The sequence below is a fragment of the Megascapheus bottae genome, chromosome 1 (genome assembly GCF_031878675.1).
Source record: "Megascapheus bottae isolate mThoBot1 chromosome 1, mThoBot2.hap1, whole genome shotgun sequence".
NCBI classification, from domain to species: Eukaryota; Metazoa; Chordata; class Mammalia; order Rodentia; family Geomyidae; genus Megascapheus; species Megascapheus bottae.
Window position 1 is genome coordinate 13,573,880 of NC_143509.1, and position 25,065 is coordinate 13,598,944.

A 25,065-nucleotide genomic window follows, 5' to 3' on the forward strand; every position below is an offset into this window, starting at 1 on the left:
CTGAGTATCAGAATTCAAATTTGAATATAAAGGAGGAAAGTTATGATGAGCCGATGCAGGACCGGATAGCTACGATAGAAAAGAGGTTAGAAGAAATCCTACATCTAGTATCTAAAATGGGGATAGAGCAGAGAGCCCCCCCCAGAAGTAGGAAAGAAATATGACCCTCAGGCCACTATGGTGTCTGATTCTAAACCTTATCCCTCACACTGACCGCCTCCAGCTGCAGCCTTACGACCCCAATCCCTTTTTCAACCTTTCAAGCCTAAAAGCCCTAGCAACAAGTCCCTTTTAACAGGCACTACAACCAGGCACAGTGCATCGCAATTAAACCTGACTTAGGCTGCTAGAGAGAGGGAAGATATTTCAGGGCCTCGATGCTTCCCTAGTTTAGTTGATCATGATGAAGAAGTATACCAACAACCTGTTCCTGTTAAACTATTACAGGATTTAAAGAGTGCCTGCTCCCAATATGGGCCAAATGCCCCTTTTACTCAAGTAATATTGGAGGCCGCGTGTGCTGGTATTGCATGCCCAAATGACTGGAAGCAGCTTGCCAGAGCATGCCTTAGTGCAGGAGAGTACTTATTATGGGAGACAGAGTTCACTGCACAGTGTCGGACTAAAATTGAAACAAATAGGTCTAAGAACCTGCCTTACACTGTTGATCAGTTGTTAGGAGAGGGAACCTATAAAAACACCGAAGATCAATTGGGTTATGCAAAGGAGGCCTATTTACAAATAAATGCTGCGAGGAGAGAGGCTTGGAAAAGGTTACGCAATTCCAATCATACAAAAAATCTAGTAGAAGTTAAACAGGGAACGAATGAACCTTATCTAGAATTTTTGTCTCGATTAATGGAGACTGCAGACCGCCTAGTACAAGATGAGAATGCAAGGAAGATTATAGTTAGACACATAGCCTATGAAAATGCCAACGCCGCCTGTCAGGCGGCTATCAGACCCCATAGGAATAAGGGAGGAATCACGGACTTTATTTCACTGTGTGCTGATATTGGACCCTCCCATGTACAAGGCCTTACTTTAGCCGCCGCTCCTCAAGGAAAGACTGTTACTGAGTTTCTAAAATATAGAGGTCAGCGGCATTCTCGGGATGCTAGACCCCCAGGGCGTTGCTTCTCTTGTGGACAAATAGGACATTGGATGACGCAATGCCCACGCCAGGCCAGGTTAAAGAGAGAAAAATTACCTGGCACATGTCCACGCTGTGGTAAAGGGAAGCACTGGGCTAAAGATTGCAAGTCAGCAACAATTCGCAATGGCCGCCCATTTTCAGGAAACTGGAGAAGGGGCCAGCCTCTGGCCCCGCAAAACCATGGGGCAGTCCCTCCCTCTTCTCGGCCACAAGTACATCTTCTAACAACCCCCCAAAATCAGTCTCCAGCCTCTTCCGTGCCACCCCAGGCAGCGCAGGATTGGACCTCTGTTCCTCCACCTGCTCAGTATTGACCCCAGAGATGGGGACACAAGCTCTCCCCATGGAGGTCTTCGGTCCCCTTCCCCCGGGAGTGGCTGGATTGCTGTTAGGGTGAAGTAGCTCAGCCCTTAAAGGGATACAGATTACACCTGGCAAAATTGACCAGGATTTTACTGGAGAAATCAAAGTTATGGCCTCTGCCCCGAAACACGTGGTATCGATCCCAGCTGGTCAAAAATCAGCACAACTAATACTTGTGCCTTTATCTCATGGGGATACTGCTAATTCTTCTGCCCCATGTGGACAGAGAGGATTTGGATCATCTGATATCTATTGGGTACGAAGCATAAAACAAGAGAGGCCTGAGATGACTATATTTATACAAGAAAAACCCTTTAAAGGAATATTAGACACAGGAGCGGATGTGTCTGTAATATCTAAAAAGCATTGGCCAGCCCAATTGCCACTGACAACCTCTATGACTTCCCTACAGGGGGTTGGGCAAGCAACTGTCCCACAGCAGAGCAGTGCGATCCTTGTTTGGAGAGATGAGGAAGGGCACTCTGTTCATTTTCAACTATTTGTCTTCGATCATCTGCCAATTAATTTATGGGGTCGTGATATCATGGAAAAAATGGGAGTGTATATGTTTAGTCCTAGTGCTGCGGTCACTAAGCAGTTACTTGATCAAGGCCTCCTCCCCTTTAGGGGACTAGGCCGAGCAGCACAGGGGGAGCCAGGGCTACTCCAACCCCAGTCTCACCCTACGAGACAAGGATTAGGGTATTCTTTAATGGGGCATGTAGTTTGTCCTGCCCCTCATGCCGATCCCATAAATTGGCTCTCTGAACAACCGGTATGGGTCGAACAGTGGCCTCTCTCTCTAGAAAAGATCATTGCAGTTCAGCAGCTGGTACAGGAACAGCTAGACTTGGGACATGTGGCCCCTTCTAACTCTTCATGGAATTCTCCAATTTTTGTTATAAAGAAAAAGTCAGGTAAATGGAGGCTGTTACAGGATCTGAGAAAGGTAAATGCAACTATGGAACTGATGGGAGCCTTACAGCCCGGCTTGCCTTCCCCCATGGCAATCCCAAAGGATACTTACAAGATTATTATAGATTTGAAGGATTGTTTCTATACTATACCCCTGGCGCCTCAAGACTGTAAGCGCTTTGCCTTCAGCGTCCCCTCTGTTAATTTTAAAGAACCCATGAAGCGATATCATTGGCTTGTGCTCCCACAGGGCATGGCAAATAGCCCAACTTTATGTCAAAGTTTTGTAGCCAGAGCCATTTCTTCGACCCGTGAAAAATTTTCTTCTGTTTATATTGTTCATTATATGGACGACATCTTGTTGGCTTGTTCTGACCCTATTGTCGTACGACAAGCCTTTGGACAACTAAAGCAAGATCTGAGCCTCTTTGGCCTTATAATAGCAGCTGAAAAGGTTCAGGAACACCCCCCTTTTACGTATTTAGGCCATATATTAGGCCCACACAATTTTAAAAGCCAAAAAATACAATTAAAAACTTCACACTTAAGAACTCTTCATGATTTTCAGCAATTTTTAGGAGATATAAATTGGCTTCGGCCTTATCTAAAGCTGTCCACAGGAGAGTAAAAACCCCTCTTTGATCTCTTAAAAGGAGATACCAACCCTACATCCTTGCGCAATTTAAATCCAGACGCCAGGAAGGCCATCCAAATCGTAGAAAAGGTAATTTTCCAGCAACAAGTGACCTATTGTGACTACTCTAACCATGGGGAGTTTACATTTTAGCTACTTCTCACTCCCCAACTGCTGTATTGTGGCAGGATGGCCCACTTTTATGGCTTTATCTACCATCAACACCCGGCAAAGTGCTGACCCCCTACTACGAATTGGTAGCTAATCTGATACATATGTGCCGAGTGGATTGCCGTAAATATTTAGGTCATGAACCTCATTTTATCTGTGTCCCATATAATTTACAACAACAAGATTGGCTATTCGCCCATTGCGATTCTTGGGCCATTGCTTGGGCCAATTATACGGGAAAAAATTTGCATCACTACCCGTCTAACAAACTTCTCCAATTTGCTGCGTGTCATACGTTCCTATTTCCTTCCATAGTACGGGCCTCGCCTTTATCTTCTGCCGCTTTAGTATTTACAGATGGATCCTCTAATGGAACGGCTGCTTTGACCATTAATGGGAAGACTCAATCTTGGGTTACGGGTTTTTCCTCTGCCCAAGAGGTAGGATTAGAGGCTGTTTTACAAGCACTCGTCCTGTTACAAGACGAGCCCTTTAACTTATACTCAGACAGTCAATATTTAATTCGTGCTCTTCAGGTCATAGAAACTGTTCCCTTTATTGGAACTACTAACTCCAATATTCAGACCCAATTTCGCCAAGTACAAACTTTGCTTTGTTCTCGCAACCACCCCTGTTTTTTTGGCTTCGTTCGAGCTCACACTAATCTTCCTGGCCCTTGAAGTGAAGGTAACGCAGTTACTGATTCTGCCACCAGAGTTTATTTAACTCAAGTTGAACTTGCTAAGCAGTCACATGCCATCCATCATCAAAACAGCCGAGCCTTGCGCCGACATTTTAAATTATCTAGAGAAGCGGCACGTCAAATAGTTAAGACTTGCTACAACTGTGTGCCCTTCTCACCAGCTCCTCATTTAGGTATAAATCCACGAGGACTGCTTTCTAATCACATTTGGCAGATGGATGTCCCACATGTTCCATCATTTGGCCGATTAAAATATGTTCATGTTACTGTAGATACTTATTCTAATTTTATCCTGGCCATCCCCCTTGCTGGGGAAGCTACTAAACATTGTATTTCTCACTGCATTCGATGTTTTGCTGTGATGGGGATTCCCTCGCAAATAAAAACAGATAATGGCCCTGGCTATGCAGGCCGAGCATTTCAATCCTTCTGCCATTCCTATAATATCACTCATATTACAGGCATTCCTCAAGGTCAAGGCATCGTGGAGAGAGCTAATGGATTATTAAAACATCAAATTGCTAAAATACAGAAAGGAGAGTCATATCCCGCTACCCCTGTGAATATACTTAATCATGCTTTATTTGTTTTAAATTTTTTGAACCTGGATTCAAATAATTTATCTGCTGCTCAGCGATTCTGGGAAAAAAGAGAGCAGCGTGCTTTTGCCTTAGTAAAATGGAAGGATCCCCTAACTGGTGCTTGGCACGGACCAGATCCTGTTCTAACCTGGGGTAGAGGGCATGTATGTGTTTTCTCACAGGAAGAAAATGATGCCCGCTGGCTGCCCAAAAGCTATGTTTGGATTGTGGAGAGTGACAGTGGTCATCCAAGCAGCGACTCACTGGACCTTCACCCCCAACCCTCCAGTAATGCATCCAGTAATGGGGAAAAGACCTGAATTCATGTTTTTGTGTTAAGTGTAAAAGTCTCTGTTTCTTTGTCTTGTTCGTGTTACATATTTTTTCTTGTCCAGTTTTGTCTTTGAAATTGGTACCAGTTTTAAATATGGATCCTTAAGGTTTTTCTAAAGTTTTGATTTGAACCTGGTTCTCACCTGCAAGAGTAAAATTGGCTAAGCTCTCTTGACACAAACTTCCGGAAAATGAATGGCCAATATTAATTTTGTGCACTTTAAAATCTTTGAGTATGAATGTGTGTGAATGAGTGAGTGAACATGTTCAAGGTTTAATCAAGAAAATCATTTAGGTTTGAATTATTGCATTGTTTTAAAGAGGGGCGAGAATGGAACATTAGATCAGCAAAAAAAAATGAACTTGATGTTCGTATGACAGCTCTTAAGTCCCATTAAGAAGGTCGAATCAGTAGATTGGAGAGAGAACACTGAGAGCATCAAGGGAGGCACTTAGAGCAAAGAACCTCAAGAACCTACTAGTAAGGTCCCAGAACAGCAGAGACAGATCACGTTGAAAACTACTGCAGTTTCTGAAGAACGAGGAATTGCCAGCACTTCAGATCCACCAACAGCCAATATCAAGCCAACTGCTGTTGTTTCTACTCCAAGTAAAGTGACAACTGAAGCTATGGCTGGGAACAAATCAACACCTATGGTCAGTACCCGTCCAATGGTCACATCTGCAACAGTCACCAATCGAACAACTCCGCAGATCGAAGCCCCAGATGGATGAATTCTCCCCCGATAGGAATCGCAGTCAAGGACGGGATAAGAGAGGATGCTCTCTGACCAACCTAAGACAGGGGCTTCAGCTTGATCTGAAGAAGTTCCCCATGACGGGTAAGGCAGAGTCAGCGATCCACCCAACCTAAGACAAGCAAGTCCGCATCTTTTAAAAGAAAGACGGGGGAGATGTTGGGGATCGACTGTGGGGTCAATGACCTTGGACCTGACCTTGGACCTACACAACTGTATACACAAGGAAGTAACTCTGATCAGGATAACTTTAAGCAATGTCAATCAGTTCTTATCAGGATAACTTTAAGCAATGTTAATCCTTTCTCATTTATCCTATATGTGACTTGTTTACTATTTTGTATGAATGTAGAGTCTGGCAGTTCCCTAGTTTTAAGAAGAGTATTTAAGGTCGGAACTTAAAATAAACAGGACAGTCTTAGGCGGCAGTCTGGAGCTCACAGCCTTCTTGGACTGCTGACTTGGGCTGTAGTCCTCCCACACTCCGTCTGTTTGTCTCTCTTTTAATTTTTCCTAGTCCTTGCCCCTATTTCAGGAATCCCAATCTGTGAACCCTGGTTTGCTGCCGGCTGGCCCCGGCACAACTGAAGCAAATACAGTGAAAAATAGAAATTACAATCAATGTATTTTTCAAAATTGAGTCTATCCTTCAGAGCCTCTATTCCAATCCCTACTAAGATAGGAGTGTGGGACTGTAGAAATACTGTTGTCAGTTATTACAGAGTAGAGCCATCTAAGATGATTAAACACCATTTTGACCCATCACGAGGTCAGGAGAAATGTTTCTAAATTAGACACAGAATGAGAGTTTGAAATGATCATAGTCTTTGTGTATGCCAAGTAATTCTGCCTTCTTCAAGATGAAGCAGTGAAAGGGTAGAGTACCAGCCTCGAGGGGAAAAGACTTCAGATGGAAAACCCAAGAAAGAAGGGTGCTTACTCAAGCTCCCTAGAGGTACTTCCAAGATTCCTGCTTCCCTAACCCAAATGCTTTCCTCAAAAACCAGCCTCTCCATTTTGAGCCACTAGTTAGCACTGTGAAGGTGCAGAGGGGAAAGAGGCAAACGCAGAGCATGTTCAGTGTGGGTAATGTAGAAAGCTAGCTGGAATATCTGGAGCCCCTAATCTCTAACAGCAGCTTTGTTTCTGTTTAAAACCTTAGGTAATGAATGCACATATCACCTTAGGAAATTGGAATACCAGATTGCCTGACTGGAGCAATAGCAATGTTTTCTTCTTGGACAACAGTTCTCACAATATCCCAAGTGTGGCTCCTTTTTGTAAGTTCCCATAGTGAGGAATTGGCTAATATCAGTTTTCTGTATAACTATAGTAGACAGTTGTCTATTACTGGCAATAATTTTTCTTTTTTACTCTCATGCTACTGTACCACCATCAGCTACCAAAACTCATCCAGAAATTCAGCCAGGGACTTTATCTCACTATGTGTAAAACAGCTCTCTGGTTCAGAAATCTGAAATTCTGGCTACAAATGAATATATTTGCCTCTGTGATTTACTAAAAGGAAATGCAGCTACCCAGTATAATCAAGTCTGATTGGATAAACAGAAAGCCCACAGATTGGTAGCTATACAACAGACAAAGATCTCATCTCAAAAATAGATATAGAGCTAAAATAAAATTAAATTCCTCAAGAACAAATCCTTAAAGAAACAATTAGGAATTAAAAGGATACTTCTCTGGAGAGCAAATAATAGCCAATAGACACATGAAGAAATGTTTAACATCTCTAACCATAAAAAAATCAAATCAGGGCGGGGAGTTTGGCCTAGTGGTAGAGTGCTTGCCTAGCATGCACAAAGACCAGGGTTCAATTCCTCGGTACCACATACATAGAAAAGAGCTGGAAGTGGTGCTGAGGCTCAAGTAGTAGAGCTCTAGCCTGGAGAAAGTCCAGGGACAGTGCTCAGGTCCTGAGCTCAAGCCCAGGACTGGAAAAAAAATTCCAATCAAAATCACATTGAGATTCCTCCTCACCCCAGTTAGAATGGCCATTATCAAGAAAACTACCAATGCTGGTGGGGAGGGGGCCAGAAGGGAACATGTAATGTAAATGGGTTCAACACTCTGGAAAGCAGTATGGGGATTCCCAAGAAGACTAAGCATAGAGCTCCCCTTTGACCCAGCAATCCCACTCCTGGGCATTTACTCAAATGGTCACAAACAAGGCCACACTATCCGTGCAACTATGCTCATTACAGCATTATTTACCACAGCTAAGATATGGAACCAACCCATATGCTCCTCAGTAGAAGAATAGATCAAAAGTGCTATATATACACACTGGAATTCTGTGTTTTTATCACCAAGAATGACATCACCCCATTCATAAGGAAATGGAGAGATTTGGGAAAAATCATATTAAGTGGAGTAAGCTAGACCCCTAGTTTATAATAATTAGGATATAGCTAAGGTTGACCTAGTATGGAATCACAACAGCTCAATAACTGTACACATATGACCATATAAAATGATGCTAACCAAAATGAACTCCAAGAAATGGAAACAAGAGGGTTTTTTGTTTTGTTTTAAGGTACTTTGTGAAGTTATTTTTTTTCTTTCATGTTTAGTTTATTTGTTAGGTTCTCACCTGTGTTCACTGTTTTTGATTTGGGGACCCTGTGTTTTTACACAAATTTATGTGATAAGGGGAAGGGAAGGAGAATCACAAAATGGTGAGACAAAGGACAGAGGATGAAGCAATGTAAGAGTGATGTTCACTTGTGGGGACTGAGGGGAAGGAGGAGAAGATGAGGGAGGGAGGAGCACTATTTAACAAGAAATGTACACATTACCTTTCTTATGTAACTGCACTCCCTTTGTTTTTTTCATGTATTTTTTATTGTAATTAATAGAAGGGTTACATGATATTTGCTAGATAGATGGTGCATTAATTCCCATACATTGATACCCTTTCACATGTCTTGGTCCCCATTTCTCTCCCCCCACCCCCACCCCTCATCTTGTTTTCCTCCCTTCCCTATGCAATTTCAAATTGGGCTGGGAGTTTGGCCTAGTGGTAGAGTGCTTGCTTAGCATGCACGAAGACCTGGGTTCAATTCCTCAGTACTACATGCATAGAAAAAAGCCAGAAGTGGTGCTGTGGCTCAAGTGGTAGAGTTCTAGCCTTGAGAAAGTCCAAGGACAGTGCTCAGACCCTGAGCTCAAGGCCCAGGACTGGCAAAAAAAGTCTCAGGTCCTGCACTCCCTTTGTATATTACCTTTGCAGTAAACTAAAATTAAATTAAATAATGAAATACAACAAATTGAAATTGAAATTGGTCTAGAGGAAACTCTACCAGAATGTGAAAAAATGATTTCAATGATTACTTGTCATTTAAGTCAGCTTAGTAGAAAAGTATGTCAAATTTCTCCAGTAGGAATCAAAATTTTAATTTAAAAATATGAAGAAATAAAACAATGCAAAAAGAGAAAAGAATCATATGATACATGGTTTTTATTGTGTGGCCAGTCCACTGCCTTCTGTGGCTAAAGGATTCCCACTGGGATTATCAAAGGCCCTCTGTCTATTTCTTGAGAGTTGGCACTTAATTTTTTTCACAGATGGTGTTCTGTGTCCAAGAACACTGGCATAAAGCTCAGCTCACTAAAGTAAAATTGGTTCTGGCACTAGAAGATAGATTCAGTGCTTCTATTGCTGAGTTCAAGTGTGAATACGATCCCACAGTGTCAGAGCTGGAAGAAAACTTAAATGAGTGGAAGTGTCCTGCATTTTACACATGAGCAAGTAGAGCCCTGAGACATATAGAGATCTGCCAGGGTTACCATCCACACTGTAGACCCTGTCCCTGAAGCGGTGCCTCAAAACTCACCCTTCCATGCTTTTTTCTATTAGCAGCCATTTAAATAAATATGCTTTAAGTTCCAAGACTCAACTACGGGCCATACTTCATATTTAATATTTTTCTTCTTTTTCATACTGAAATTCCTGAATTAACTTCAGCATCAACCAGTCATTGGTGTGGAATAATGGCTTTTATGACTTGCACAGATGTCAAATGGAAAGTAGAATAATCCTTGGTTTAAACTGTTCCATTATTTACTGAGGCGCTACTGCGCTCTCACTATTGAGACAACAGCTCAGGAGAGTTTTCTCAAGGAGGATTTGACTTTGGCATTAATGTATTTTAGCCTGCCTGATGTCTTGCATTTAAATTCTGAGCAAACTAAAATCTCCTTACTTTTTCTCTGTAGCTTTCATTAAGGAGGGAGGGGAAATGACTCTTTCCACATAGTTTCTATCAGTTGTGCATGTTATGTTCAAAATATATAGCTCTGAGCTCCTAATTTCTGTTTTTTAAAATTTTCTTGTACAGTTGAGAGTTCAGAGTGGATGTTGCAGTTATATTAAGTTACATTTCTTTTTGAACAGCATCACTTCTTCCCTCATTTTCCCCAAGTTTTCTCCCTCCTATCCTCCTCCCACACAAGCTTGATAGCTCATGTTCAGTATAGTCTGGTGAGTATCACTGCTACATTTGTTCACCCTTGGTCTCACCATTTCTGTGCTCCCCCAACCTTCCTCAAATCAAATAAGCTTTCTTACATGAAAGACAAATGATGCAGATATCCAAAACAGTGTCAAGGAGAAAACAAAATAAAAAGCAAAATAAGAAAAACCTTGTTTCCATTGCTTCAAATTCATTTCGTTTATATGATCATATATCCTCCTTTGGTCTCACTGTGTGAATGTTTAGAGGCCTGTTTAATTTACCATGTCCAAGAGTCATTTTTTTTGTCTTTAAGCATCCATTGTGTCAACAATTCCTTAACAACATATAGGATTCATTTGTAAGAGGGGTAATTAATCACTGGAATAATTTTTGGATCCTAGTTTGTATAGTTATGATACAATAGAAAATTGATGTTTTAAGTTAGCTAACCCATTATTTCTAGTGCTAACTTTATAAGCTGTTATCATCTTAAAGTACCATACCAAATGGCATAAAATGTGGATTAAATGGAAAAGAAAACAACCTACAAAATGTATACTATTTGTCATAACAAAGAATATGGAAGCTCATCTGGTCTGGCAATAACTAAAGAGTGAAGACCATTGGATTAGATTAGCCAAGCAGAAGGCACATTCTTGTAATTTCAGCAGTTTAAAAGATAAGGAAGGAAGAGTGTTAGTTCAAGGACATCTGAGCTACACAGGAAAACCCTATCTCAAAAAAAAGTATCTGGGTACCAGTGGCTCATTCCTGTAATTCTAGCATCTCAGAAGGCTGAGATCTGAGCATTGTGGTAAGAAGCCCTCCTTAGCAGGAAAGTTCGACATATCTCCAATTAATCATGGAAAAAAACTAGAAGTGAAGCACTAGCCTTGGGCAAAAGGAGTCTTGGGAACAGCATGTAGGTCCAGAGTTCAAGCCCCGGGACTGGCACGCACATCAAAAAAAGCAAAGAAACAAAAACCCACAAACAAGAAAGCATGAAAACCAGAGTACTGAACTATGATGTTGAGATGCAGTTGCAATATCATAAGTGATACCCGAAGCCTTTCTCCTTCCTGTCTCTAGAGGATATGACCTGTGTGTGATGTGGCTAAAGAGAAGAGAGGAGGGAGCTTGGCACCAAAGAACACAGTTAGAGCTCACACCTCTGAGGTGTTTGCAGACAGAACAGGGCAGTGTCTAGCTTCCTTCCTTGAGGAGCTGTGGCATGTGATTATGTAAAACAAATCCCAACAACAGAAAACATGCCAGCAGTTTTACCACACTTGGTCCACTGTCCTCTGGGGAGGGCCTGCCAGTGTCTCTGTATCCAGGAGTTAAAGAAGGACACTTGCTGAGTGTGGGTTGAATGAACCACATGAGGTTCTGAGATGAAATCGATACACTCCCTGAATCTCAGCCAAAGAAGAGAATGTGGAGGAGCTAATGAAAGGAGACACTTGGCTTAGCCTCAGCCACACTCTGTGATTCCCCAAGCCAGCAAGGTCATCAGGGAAACTGAATGCTTGCATACCAAAAGGGGGGGGTTCTCCCTTTTTGGCTAATTCAGGAGATCTGAGACTATGATAATGGCTGCATTTATGTAGTATGTTTGTCATTTCTGTGATTGTTTCCTTCTGTTTCACAAGAGTCTGTATTCTAGTATATACACATTTGTATCTACACTACCAGTAACACACACACACACACACACACACACACACACACACACTTGTGCACAGCTCAAAGTAGAATCAGTTGTCTCTATAAACCACTTTAATGACTGATATGAGTGTAGACTTCAGTCATTTGAATTGAATGCAAGGATTTAAATAAAGAATAAAGCCCTTAGTCTCCTTCTGGGGATATATATATATATATATATATATATATATATATATATATGTTTTTAAGCCATTTTTTTGGAAAAGATCTTAGGTAGAAAACATATCCCATTGTTACAGAGCAACTCAGAATGGGCTGGAGCATACCAAACATGGTAATGGTTCTGTAGGGGGTTGTATTGATATTCATGACACACAAGGTGAAATCAGTTAGGCGCTCATGTCATTCCAGATCTCATTGCTGACAGTGAGTTCAGATCCGTCCATGTTACTTTTATGATAAAAAAACTAAAATGTTAATTTTCAAATTAAATGTAACAAGTTCAAATACTGTAGACCGATCATAGCTGTTGGGTTGAAATAAATTAATGATGGATTATCAAGTACTTGCAAAAATATAAATGCAACATAATCTCATTTAAAATGAAGATAATATTCACCACAATGGCCAATAATCATACATTCTGAATATCATATTCATAATACCACTGGGTTGGGTCAGTTAGGGCTAGCTATGTTAACAGCCACTGGCAGGCAGGGATGAGTGAGCCATCTATCACTGTCAAGAAAAGAGAGTGGAAATATTTATGAACATTGCTAAGAAGTACAGGAGTGTATAAATTCAGTAAACTATTCTGAGAATTAATAAAATTCATTTAAATCACATATATATTACCATAGTAGCCCACTTTTCTTTCTTAATTTAGCTGAGAAGGAAAAGAGTTTTGAGCAGAACTGGGCAGGGAGGTAGAGCATACCATCACTGAAGTCTGACTAGTCATGCTCGTGTCTGCTAGTCTATCTATGAGTAAAACAGCTCTGATCTGTGAGTTTTCTTTAATGTTAGAAAACAAACGCGTTTCTAAGATACTATAGAGAAAGCCAAAACTAAAATCACATATACAACACATGACACAACACTAGGCCTACAGGAAGTGGGTTGTTGTGGGCTGTTGGGCTTCTGGCTGTTCTCCCATTCTAAAGGCCTGTGGAGTGGTTCTCATGGGAAATGTACACAGGGAAATGCAAGCTCACAATGGGCCTGGAGCTGAGGCGGGCTATTATTTTTAATTGACTGATCCTTATGTAACAACCACAAGAAGAGCAGAAGAGAAAAAACATAACTAAGTAGTCTTTCCTAAATGTATTATGTAACAACTGGTGGTTAGAGGATATTTTAAATGCCAATGGATTAGACTTTTCATGTGAATAGTTTTGTAACAATGAATATAACCAGTTTTTAAAGTAAGCTTGTATGTGGAGCCGGTTTGCGTCAATCTCCTTTCTTATAATCTCACCTTCATGCTTATAGTGTTCTATGGGATTATATTACTATCTCACCTCATCATTTCAGTTATAACAATCCAAGCCCATAAAGGCTATCTTCCTTGCTTAAAGACAGAGGTGAACAAGTCCAGGGTGGATGATCCAGAGTCTTCATCGTCAAGTTGTCCTGCAGCTAACCCAAAGATTTGTTTTAAACAAATTTTTTACAAGTAAATAGTCGTGTTAATCACAGTTAATTGTAGTCAATCCAGTGAAGGACCGAGTTTTGGTGTCAGCGTGTGTTACCATTTTGTTTGGATTTTAATTAGCTTCATGTCTTTTTACTGATTTTCAGCAGTACATTGAGCTTAGTCTCACCACTAGATCCACACTCCCAGCCCTTTTGCTCTTTTTAGTTTGGTTCTTAAGTAGATCTCATGCTGTCCCCTGCTCCTCCTGCCTCAGACTCCAGAGAAGCGTGGAGTCTAGGCATCTGCTTCCTGATCTGGTTCTTGCAGGAACAACAAGATACCAGAAGTCTGACCTTTTGGGTTATAAAAATCTATGAACTGCATTTAAATGTCCAATTGTTTTTTTAAGTTTAGAACTTTCTTTTACCTGTGAAGAATTTTAAAGTATTTTGTCATGTACACATGTGTTTCTTTAGATTAAAGATAATCATCTATATCAACTTGAATATATGTCTTTGTGTATCTATCTTATATTGTCATCAAAATATTTCACTCCACCTAGAGGATAAATAGATCTTATATATGTTAAACAGCTATTCCTACACAATTCTTTATAATTCCTTATGTAATTTAAAACAAAACATTTTTGAACCTAAGTTTTCCTTAATTACACCAAGATGTTGCAGAACTTCTGAGAGAACTATTTTGCTCATGTAGCCATACAATTGCACCTATAAAATTATTGGTACTTACTTTGTAATTTTATCAATTTCCATATATTTTGAACTCATTTGATTATTCTAATGATCCTCTTGGATTGTTAAAATTTCAGTTCTTATTGCAAGCATGGTAAATGTAAGCAAAAAGCTTGCCTAACTTCATGCAGCTCTAAGAGATAACCCAGGAATGCTAGTTCTCAAACGCTGTATTCAGGACTCCAGCTCTACACTGAGGGGATTGATTGCTCAAGCAAAATCTCCAGTCCAGCCAAAGCCAGTGGCTCACGCCTGTAACCCGAGCTACTCAGGAGGCTAAGATCTAAGGATTTAAGTTGACATGAGCTTGGGCCGGAAAATATTCCTGAGACTCTAATCTCCAATTAATCACCAGAAAACTGCAAATGGTGCTGTGGCTTAAAGCGGTAGAACATTAGCCTTAAACAAGAAGAGCTAAGTCAGTGCCCACGCCTTGAGTTCAAGCCCCATGACCAGCATTAAAAACAATCTAAAAACAATGGCATTCGCAGGAAAGTGGATAAATCTAGAGCGAATCATGTTGAGTGAATTTGAAATTGAATAGGTAATGGGGGAAAACAAGATGAGGGGTGGGGGTGGGGGGAGGGAAATGGGGACCAAGACATGTGAAAGGGTATCCATGTATGGGAATTAATGCACCATCTATCTGGCAAATATCATGTAACCCTTCTATTAATTACAATAAAAATATATGAAAAAATATGATGTAAAAATCAATGTTAATAAATTCTTTAATAAAAAATAAACCATAAAAAATCTAAAATACTAAGCAGCATCAGCTTCCTGATCTATTTAGAGCCTGCAAACTCTAATCTCATACTTGTACATAATGTTACAAAGCTAAAAATCTCCAAGAGAGCTCAATATTCCTTTGACCACATCCATTACATTCTTCCAAGCTTGAGAAAGGACTCAAAGAACTGAGCATAGCTGAAAGAGTTCACAAGCATCAGACACCTGTCTTAACTAAAACTACAGGCAGATCATATTTGTCTCACTACAAAACCCAGACCGGCTTTCTACAGTCCAAAAATTGGAAGGAAAGATACGAGAAGGCAAGCAGAAACCACACAACTGCTAACTCAGCATTGACCTGATAAACCAATAGAAATGCCTCCTCTAATCTTTTCACCAAGTCCTTCCAAACAATCTCCAGCTACCACAGTGCAGCAGGGTTCTGCTTCAACCTTCTCCCATCAGCCTCTGTCTGGTAAATGAGCATGGAGGAAAGGGGTGGGTGGAGAAGTCACAATTAAGCCCTACAATAGTTCTCCAACAGGATAATGATTGTTCTGATACCTTCCAATTACACTTCAAACATAGTATAAGATATTTTAAGACCTTAGGATATTTTTAGGATAATGACTTCTTCATTCAGAAAGGTAAAAATGGTGATGACACATTACTGAGGCAGGTGTCAATTGGTGTGCATTGGTGTAATGAATAATACGTGATGCTTTGTGTATGGTGAGCTCTTAATGGGCTTATCATGTACAGATTCATGTAACACAATTTAAAATTCAGTCCGATCTGACTCATCATTATTCTGCTGGACTGTGGTCTGTTCAAGGGTGATTTATCTTCATGAGCCCTGTGATGCTTGGAACATAGGAGCCTCTGAATAGATAACCAGTGACTATGAGAGATGACTTAGGGTTTCAAACATTCCCAGTGGCATTTCCCAGCACTGCCCACACCTAACGTCTGCAGCTGAGTGCTGCACCCTGAAGTGGCTTTCATTCCCAGTTCTTCCCTTCGTAGCCATATGACCTTGGGTCAGTCGCTTACCTTCTTGAACCTCAATTTGTCTATTTGTAGAGTGGCTAAATTAAGACCTAGCAGTCTGCGGCTTGCATTTGGAACTACTCAGGCATCTGGGAACTGAGGACTGTGATTCAAAGCCACCCATGAAGTTCTGATTAACAATTAGCTAGCAAAAAGCTAGAAGTGGAAGAGTGGCTCAAGTGGTAGAGTACCAGTCTTGAGAAAAATGGTTAGAACCAGGCCCTGAGTTTAAGCATCAGTACTGGAAAAATTTTGAAAAGCAAAACAAAACACAATATAGAATAAACAAACCAAAACCTGAAACACCACAGGGAGAAAGTGAGAGTTTTCAATTTTTTTCAAGAGAGATCAATGATTGTTCAGATAATAGAAGAGAGAAATTCTTGTGGATTTATTCATAAAGGAAGTAAATTTTCTTTAGGGCAATAACCATCCTGAGGCAGTGAAAAGAAATGAAAAAAAGGAATAGAGGGTGCCATTTTTTCTGTGTGGGCCCGCCCACCATTTCTAATGAACACTTACGAAGTCAGTCCCTGGCTATCCTTTGGAGAGTGGGTGAAATTTCACAGTAAATAAGAGCTAAGGAAGCTGAAGCACCAGGTATTTGTCAAGTGACCTTCCACAGTTGGCACGTGGAGATGTAATCAGGGTGTGAGATCTCCTGCGGAACTGCTTTTGGCAAACTCTAGCAACAGTGTGGCATGTGCCTTCTGGCTGTGCCCATCTGAGCTTGCAGAGGTCTCTACAGAAAATACTCTAGAACTACCGATTTCCCCCTTTCTCCTTCACTATGATTCTTCTGTCTACACTTGCAACAGTCATCTTCATAAATTTTGCAGTGCAAAAAAATGTTCCTCATCTTAAAATCTGTGCATATGGAACCGAATATCAAATTCCCTTTTGGGTTTCCGTGGCAAGAAGAAAATCCTCCAAGAAGTAAAAGCAGACACCTTGAAGCTGCTTAGGGGACAATAAATGACCACGTTAACCGAACAACTCTTAGCAGATAGAGCCATGTCGGTGGAAGTACAGTCTCCGTTGTACCTGCTCAGACACCACAACGAAATAAAAGCAGGTACGCTGAATTTGAATGAGGAATAAAATACCCCACTTAGACAAGAGGGTCCTCAGCAGAAAGAACAATGCAGTAGGAACTTGAAAGGCAAAAATCTCCTATCCATTACACTGGATGAAAACCTCCAAGAAGTGAAACGAGATACATTGAAGTTACTTGTGGTAGAAGAAATGAGCAGGTTTACAAAGAAGAGCAATGTCAATGGTAGCTCCGTCTCCGTTGTACAAGATGAAGCACCACGCTGAAATAAAAGCAGATACACTGAAGGTGCAGGGGGAAAAATAAAATACCCCGCTTAGACAAAAACGATCATAGCAGATCGAACAATGCCATAGGAGTTCAACAGCAAAATCCAGTATCAATTACACTGGATGAAATCCTCAAAGAAGTAAAACAAGATACATTGAAGTTGCTTGTAGTCAAAGAATCGACCACATTCACAAGAACAACTCTAGGAGATAGAGCAATCTCAGTGGAAGTACAGTCTCCCTTGTACCTGCTCAGAGATCGCGATGAAATAAAGGCTGGCCCACTGAAGTTGAACGAGGAAGCATATAATACCCCGCTTAGCAAGAAGGTTCTTAGAAGAAAGAGCAATGCTGTAGAAAGTAGAATGGCAAAATCCAGTAAGCATTACACTGGATGAAAACGTCCAGGAACTAAAACCAGATACATTGAAGTTGATTGTTGTAGGAGGTTCAACGGCCATTAGAAAGCATGAAATTTTCCAAGAAGTAAAACCAGATATGCTTAAGTTGCTTGTGGAAGCATAAACGACCACGTTAACCGAACAACTTCTAGCAGAGAACAATGTTGTTGTGGGAGTAGACTGTTCGTTTTACGTGCTCAGACACCACGCCGAAAAAAAACCAGGTACACTGAAGTTGAACAAGGAAGTACAAAATAACCCGATTAGACAAGAAGGTCCTCAGCAGAAACAGCAATGCCGTAGGAGGATCAACGGCAAAATACAGCATCCATTACACGGGATGAAATCTTCCAAGAAGTAAAAGCAGACACCTTGAAGCTCCTTAGGGGACAATAAACGACCACTTTAACCAAACAACTCCTAGCAGATAGAGCACTGTCGGTGGCTGCAGAGTCCCTATTGTACTTGCTCAGAGACCACGCAGAAATAAACCCAGGTACACTGAAGTTGAAAGAGAAGAAGAAAATACCCCGCTTACACAAGAAGTTTCCTAGCAGAAAGAGCAATGCCGTACTGACTGCACCGGAAAATCCAGTATCCATGACACTCTATGAAAACATCCAGGAAGTGAAACGAGATACATTGAAGTTACTTGTGGTAGAAGAAATGTCCAGGTTTACACAGAACAAATCATACTAGATAGAGCAATGTCAATGGTAGCTCCGTCTCCGTTGTACAACATGAAGCACCTCGCTGAACTAAAAGCAGATACACTGAAGGTGCAGGGGGAAAAATAAAATACCCCACTTAGACAAAAATGATCTTAGCAGATCGAACAATTCCGTAGGAAGCTCAACTGCAAAATCAATTACACTGGATGAAATAATAGAAGAAGTAACACAAGATACATTGAAGTTGCTTGTGGTAGAAGAAATAACCACGTTCACTAGAACAATTCTAAGAGATAGAGAAATCTCAGTGGAAGTACAGTCTCCTTTGTACCTGCTCAGAGACCACGACGAAATAAAAGCTGGTGCACTGAAGTTGAATGAGGAAGCATATAATACCTGCTTAGCAAGAAGGTTCTTATCAGAAAGAAATGCCGTAGGAATTTGAACGGCAAAATCCAGTAAGCATTACACTGGATGAAAACGTCCAAGAACTAAACCCAGATACATTGAAGTTGCTTGTTGTAGGAGGTTCAACGGCCAAATACAATATCCATCAGAAAGGATGAAATCTTCCAAGAAGTAAAACCAGATACGTTTAAGTGGCTTGTGGAAAGCATAAAAGACCACGGTAAGCGAACAACTCCTAGCAGATAGAACAATGTTGTTGTGGGAGTAGAGTTTTCGTTGTACGTGCTGAGACACCACGCCGAAAAAAACCAGGTACACTGAAGTTGAAAGAGGAAGAGTAAAATACCCACTCTAAGACAAGAAGGTTCTTAGCAGAAAGAGCAATGCCGTAGGGAGTGCAATAGCAAAATCCAGTATCCATGACACTCTATGAAAACCTCCAGGAGGTGAATCGAGATACATTGAAGTTACTTGTGGTAGAAGAAATGACCAGGTTTACACAGAACAAATCATACTAGATAGAGCAATGTCAATGGCAGTTCAGTCTCCGTTGTACTTGATGAAGCACCACGCTGAAATAAAAACAGAAACACTGAAGGGGCAGGGGGGGAAATAAAATTCCCCCCTTAGATAAAAATAATCTTAGCAGATCGAACCATGCCGTAGGAAACTCAACGGCAAAATCCAGTATCAATTACACTGGATGAAATCCTCGAAGAAGTAACAGAAGATACATTGAAGTTGTTTGTGGTCAAAGAAATGACCACGTTCAAAAGAACAAATCTAGGAGATTGAGCAATCTCGGTGGAAGTACAGTCTCCCTTGTATCTGCTCAGAGACCACGACGAAATAAAAGCTGGGGCACTGAAGTTGAACGAGGAAGCATATAATTCCCCGCTTAGCAAGAAGGTTCTTAGCAGAAAGAGCAATGCTGTAGAAATTTGAATGGCAAATCCAGTAAACATTCCACTGGATGAAAACGGCCAAGAACTAAAACCAGATAGACTGAAGTTGCTTGTGGTAGAAGAAATGACCACGTATACACAGAACAACTCTTAGCAGATAGAGCTATATGAGTGCTAAAACTGTCTCGGTTGTACTGGAAGAAGCACCACGCAGAAATAAAAGCAGGTACACTAAAGTTGAACGAGGAAGTATAAAATAACCCGATTAGACAAAAGGGTCCTCAGCAGAAAGAGCAATGCCATAGGAGGTTCAACAGCAAAATACAGTATCCAGTACACTGGATGAAATCCTCCAAGAAGTAAAAGCAGACACCTTGAAGCTGCTTAGGGGACAATGAACGACCACGTTAACTGAACAACTCCTAGCAGATAAAGCACTGTCGGTGGCCGTAGAGTCCCCATTGTACTTGCTCAGAGACCACGCAGAAATAAAAGCAGGTACACTTAAGTTGAACGAGGAAGAAGAAAATACCCCGCTTACACAAGAAGATTCCTAGCAGAAAGAGCAATGCCGTATTGACTGTACAGGCATAATCCAGTATCCATGATACTCTATGAAAACCTCCAGGAAGTGAAACGAGATACATTTAAGTTACTTGTGGTAGAAGAAATGACCAGGTTTACACAGAACAAATCTTACTCGATAGAACCATGTCAATGGTAGCTCCGTCTCCGTTGTACAAGATGAAGCACCAAGCTGAAACAAAAGCAGATATACTGAAGGTGCAGGGGGCTAAAATAAAATACCCCGCTTAAACAAAAACTATCTTAGCAAATCGAACAATTACAATTTCGTAGGAAGCTCAACAGTAAAATTCCCCTGGATGAAATCCTCGAAGAAGTAACACAAGATACATTGAAGTTGCTTGTGGTCAAAGAAATGATCACGTTCACAAGAACAACTCTAGGAGATAGAGCAATCTCGGTGGAAGTACAGTCTCTCTTGTACCTGCTCAGAGACCACGACGAAATAAAATCTGGTGCACTGAAGTTGAACGAGGAAGCATATAATACCTGCTTAGCAAGAAGGTTCTTATCAAAAAGAAATGCCTTAGGAATTTAAACGGCAAAATCCCGTAAGACTTACACTGTGTGAAAACGTCCAAGAACTAAAACTAGATCCATTGAAGTTGCTTGTTGTAGGAGGTTCAACGGCCAAGTACAGTATCCATTAGAAAGGTTGAAATCTTCCAAGAAGTAAAACCAGATACATTTAAGTTGCTTGTGCAAAGCATAAACGACCACTTTAAGCGAACAACTCCTAGCAGATAGAGCAATGTGGTTGTGGGAGTAGACTCTTCGTTGTATGTGCTCAGACACCACGCTGAAAAAATCCAGGTACACTGAAGTTGAAAGAGGAAGAGTAAAATACCCCGCTAAACAAGAAGGTTGTTAGCAGAAAGAGCAATGCCGTAGGGAGGGCAATGGCAAAATCCAGTATCCATGACACTCTGTGAAAACCTCCAGGAAATGAAACGAGATACATTGAAATTACTTGTGGTAGAAGAAATGACCAGGTTTACACAGAACAAATCGTACCAGATAGAGCAATGTCAATGGTAGTTCAGTCTCCGTTGTACTTGAAGCACCGCGCTGAAATAAAAGCAGATACACTGAAGGTGCAGGGGGGAAAATAAAATTCCCCGCTTATATAAAAACGATCTTAGGAGATCGAACTATGCTGTAGGAAGCTCAACGGCAAAATCCAGTATCAATCACACTGGATGAAATCCTAGAAGAAGTAACACAAGATACATTGAAGTTGCTTGTGGTCAAAGAAATGACCACGTTCAAAAGAACAACTCTAGGAGATTGAGCAATCTCGCTGGAAGTACAGTCTCCCTTCCACCTGCTCAGAGACCACGACGAAATAAATCTGGTGCATTGAAGTTGAACGAGGAAGCATATAATACCCCGCTTAGCAAGAAGGTTCTTAGCAGAAAGAGCAATGCCGTAGAAATTTGAACGATGAATCCAGTAAGCATTACACTGGATGAAAACGTCCAAGAACTAAAACCAGATACACTGAAGTTGCTTGTGGTAGAAGAGATGACCACGCATACACAGAACAACTCTTAGTAGATAGAGCTATATGAGTGGTAGGATTGTCTTGGTTGTACTGGATGAAGCACCACGCTGAAATAAAAGTAGATACACTGAAGGTGCAGGGGGGGAAAATAAAATACCCCGCTTAAATAAAAACGATCTTAATCTCGGTTGAAGTAGAGTCTCCCTTGTACCTGCTCAGAGACCACGACGAAATAAAAGCTGATGCACTGAAGTTGAACGAGGAAGCATATAATACCCCGCTTAGCAAACAGGTTATTAGCAGAAAGAGCAATGCTGTAGAAATTTGAACGGCAAATCCAGTAAACAATACACTGGATGAAAACGTCCAAGAACTAAAATACCCCGCTTAGACAAGAAGGTTCTTAGCAGAAAGAGCAATGCCGTAGGGAGTGCAACAGCAACATCCAGTAACCATCACAGTTTGTGAAAACCTCCAGGAAGTGAAACGAGATACATTGAAGTTGCTTGTGGTAGAAGAAATGACCACATGTACACAGAACAACTCTTAGCAGATATATGAATGGTAGTACTGTCTCGGTTGTACTGGATGAAGCACCAGGCAGAAATAAAAGCAGGTACACTGAACTTGAACGAGGAAGTACAAAATAACCCGATTAGACAACAGGGTCCTCGGCAGAAAGAGCAATGCCATAGGAGGTTCAACAGCAAAATACTGTATCCATTACACTGGATGAAATCCTCCAAGAAGTTAAAGCAGACACCTTGAAGCTGCTTACGGTACAAAGAATGACAACGTTGACGTTAACGGAACAACTCCTAGCAGATAGAGCACTGTCGGTGGCCGTAGAGTCCCCATTGTACTTGCTCAGAGACCACGAAGAAATAAAAGCAGGTACACTGAAGTTGAACGAGGAAGAAGAAAATACCCCGCTTACACAAGAAGTTTCCTAGCAGAAAGAGCAATGCCGTATTGACTGTACCGGCAAAATCCAGTATCCATGACACTCTGTGAAAACCTCCGGGAAGTGAAACGAGATACATTGAAGTTACTTGTGGTAGAAGAAATGACCAGGTTTACACAGAAGAAATCATAGTAGATAGAGCAAATGTCAATGGTAGCTCCATCTATGTTGCACAAGATGAAAGACCACGCTGAAACAAAAGCAGATATACTGAAGGTGCAGGGGGAAAAATAAAATACCCCGCTTAGACAAAAATGATCCTAGCAGATCAAGCAATTCCGTAGGAAGCTCAACGCCAAAATTCCACTGGATGAAATCCTCGAAGAAGTAACACAACATACATTGAAGTTGCGTGTGGACAAAGAAATGACCACGTTCACAAGAACAACTCTAGGAGACAGAGCAATCTCGGTGGAAGTACAGTGTCTCTTGTACCTGCTCAGAGACCACGAAGAAATAAAATCTGGTGCACGGAAGTTGAACGAGGAAGCAGATAATACCTGCTTAGCAAGAAGGTTCTTATCAGAAAGAAATGCCTTAGAAATTTAAACGGCAAAATCCAGTAAGCATTACACTGGATGAAAACGTCCAAGAACTAAAACCAGATACATTGAAGTTGCTTGTTGTAGGAGGTTCAACGGCCAAATACAATATCCAATAGAAAGGATGAAATCTTCCAAGAAGTAAAACCAGATACGTTTAAGTTGTTTATGGAAAGCATAAACGACCACTTTAACCCAACAACTCCTAGCAGATAGAGCCATGTCGTTGTGGGAGTGGACTGTTCATTGTACGTGCTCAGACACCACGACGAATTAAAAGCAGGTACACTGAATTTGAAAGATGAAGAATAAAATACCCCCCTTAGACAAGAAGGTTCTTAGCAGAAAGAGCAATGCCGTAGGGAGTGCAACAGCAAAATCCAGTATCCATGACACTCTGTGAAAACTTCCAGGAAGTGAAACGAGACACATTGAAATTACTTGTAGTAGAAGAAATGACCAGGTTTGCACAGAACAAATCATACTAGATAGAGCAATGTCAATGGTAGTTCAATCTCCGTTGTACTTGATGAAGCACCACGCTGAAATAAAAGCAGACACACTGAAGGTGCAGGGGGGGGAACTAAAATTACCCCCTTATATAAAAACGATCTTAGCAGATCGAACTATGCCGTAGGAATCTCAACGGCAAAATCCAGTATCAATTACACTGGAGGAAATCATCGAAGAAGTAACACAAGATACATTGAAGTTGCTTGTGGTCAAAGAAATGACCACGTTCAAAAGAACAACTCTAGGAGATTGAGCAATCTCGGTGGAAGTACAGTCTCCCTAGTACCTTCTCGGAGACCAGGACGAAATAAAAGCTGGTGCACTGAAGTTGAACGAGGAAGCATATAATACCCCGCTTAGCAAATAGGTTCTTAGCAGAAAGAGCAATGCTGTAGAAATTTCAACGGCAAATCCAGGAAACATTACACTGGATGAAAACGTCCAAAAACTGAAATAGCCCGCTTAGACAAGAAGGTTCTTAGCAGAAAGAGCAATTCCGTAGGGAGTGCAACAGCAACATCCAGTATCCATGACACTCTGTGAAAACCTCCAGGAAGTGAACCGAGATACATTGAAGTGGCTTGTCGTAGAAGAAATGACCACATATACACAGAACAACTCTTAGCAGATAGAGCTATATGAGTGGTAGTACTGTCTCGGTTGTACTGGATGAATCACCACGCAGAAATAAAAGCAGGTAACTGAAGTTGAATGAGGAAGTATAAAATAACCCGATTAGACAAAAGGGTCCTCAGCAGAAAGAGCAATGCCGTACGAGGTTCAACGGCAAAATACTGTATCCATTACACTGGATGAAATCCTCCAAGAAGTTAAAGCAGACACCTTGAAGCTGCTTCGGGTACAAAGAACGACGACGTTAACCGAACAACTCCTAGCAGATAGAGCACTGTCGGTGGCAGTACGGTCCCCATTGTACTTGCTCAGAGACCACGCAGAAATAAAAGCAGGTACACTGAAGTTGAACGAGGAAGAAGAAAATACCCCGCTTACACAAGAAGTTTCCTAGCAGAAAGAGCAATGCCATATTGACTGCACCGGCAAAATCTAGTATCCATGACACTCTATGAAAACCTCCAGGAACTGAAACGAGATACATTGAAGTTGCTTGTGGTAGAAGAAATGACCAGGTTTACACAGAACAAATCATACTAGATAGAGCAATGTCAATGGCAGCTCCTTTTCCGTTGTACAAGATGAAGCACCACGCTGAAACAAAAGCAGATATACTGAAGGTGCAGGGGGAAAAATAAAATACACCGCTTAGACAAAAACGATCTTAGCAGATCGAACAATTC